Here is a 1,847-nt window from a genome sequence, read left to right as displayed (position 1 = left end):
AATTTCTTTCTATCAAACAAAATAATACAAAAATCGTTCTCGTATTATCTTCCTTTTTCTCTTAAGGTAAGTAGAATACTTAGCGATGCTAAACTTTCGTCGCCGATTTTTTTAATACTTCATACGCACACATAAATAAATGCGAATTTCATACCTTCTTTCATTCACTGTTCCACATTTTATCGAAAAGAGAGGACGAATATAAAAGCGAGTGTCTATAATAAGTTGAGTCAGAGAGGTGCGCGAAATGAGAAAGAGTTAAAGGAAAAGAAAGAAGACGAGGCGTCGGCGGGAAGATTAAAAAGAAAAAAGGGAGAGAGAAAGAAGGTGGAATGGTAGAAACAGAGCATGTAGAAGGCAGGAAAGTCGAGGAAAGAGAGAAAGGTTGTAGGTGAGGTGGCAATGTCATCGAACTTGCATAACGTGTCCTGTTTCTTCAATTACACGCGCCAAGATGTCGGCGTGGCCGTACATTTAGGTCGCTCCGTACCTTTACAATCATATTCAAGAGACCTTTGCTCCTGCCACGGCTGCGGAGGATGGAAATGGCAGCTGGAGAACAAAAAGAATGTGGGATGTTGTTCTTTCGACGCAGCCCAACACGCTCAACGCTGTTGTTACTTTTGGCACTCTATTATCTCGTTTGTCGTAAAGTGGATGGAAAACCTGATCCCCTCGGCCACCGAAATTTTTAATCGCGTATTTTCCTTTTGGAATCTTGGCCAGCCTGGAAATCTTGAGATTCGTTTCGGGCTTTATCTGTTAGCAAATTATTTGTTTACTCAGTTTTCACGGTACGATTATAAAAATTTCAAGGCGGTACTAACAATGTGTAACGAGCGTTATTTAAACGATGGAAATGAATGAAAATTCCATTCCAAGAACACGCCACGGACCAAATATTCATTTATATTCAATCTCGTTCTTCAGATTTCTCCCAAATCGCAAGGAACTCTCGTTATAACCTACTACCAAAATTCGTCAATTCGTCGAGTTTTTCATCTGAATTCTGACGCAACGAGAGCAACCGAGGCATACGCCAACTTACGATAAATGTCAGATCGGTGGCAAAGATCGTGGGACGAGGCGTCGAACCGTGTTACGCCCGGTTCCGGCGCGTCACGTCTTTCCTCGGCGAGAACGTCACACACTGGCAAAACCGAAAGGAGATCGATCCACGCAACGTTGTCAGCTCCCTCGTGGTGTGTTTCCTCGGCCGACTGATTTTATCCAGCCCGCTCCACTTTCCATTTTAATTGCCAGCACCTGGGACTCCTCGATCGGTATCCGACGATCGGGGAACGAAACGGCAGATGCGACGAATAGTAAACATCTCTGTAAACGTCGACCTTCCAGTCGAACAGTCGATCCGCGACTGGCGTATACAGTGAAGAGCATAACTGTGCGACGATGACAACGAAAATTTGTCTATAACTCGAACTGATGTAATAACCTCGTAGGATCGTTAATATAACGATCATTAGTTAGTATATAACAGTTTTAAAGCGCGAAGTTTGAAAGTTACTTTGGCAGTCGCGAATTTATTATTTTTGGAAATTTTATGAAATCTTGTGGTCGGAAAATTGTAAAGATTCAACTGCGTACAGTTGAGAGTGTCATTATGGGAGTAGATCACCTTGAGTCGTTAGCGAATTTCCTTCACGTGTAGCTACTAAACGAAATTTCAAGATCAATTTTTCAGAAAAATACAAGATATTCCAGTATTAGAGCTATAACCAAGGTGAAATAAGGTGAAGAAAAAAAGATAAAAATTAACGAATGAAATTATAATCAGTTAAATTTTTCAGAAAAATACAGTACACACGATACTCCAGTATTAGAGCTAT

The sequence above is a fragment of the Frieseomelitta varia genome, unplaced genomic scaffold (genome assembly GCF_011392965.1).
Source record: "Frieseomelitta varia isolate USP_RPSP 00005682 unplaced genomic scaffold, Fvar_1.2 scaffold_768, whole genome shotgun sequence".
Classification (NCBI taxonomy): domain Eukaryota; kingdom Metazoa; phylum Arthropoda; class Insecta; order Hymenoptera; family Apidae; genus Frieseomelitta; species Frieseomelitta varia.
Note: the sequence above shows the minus strand (reverse complement) of the source record.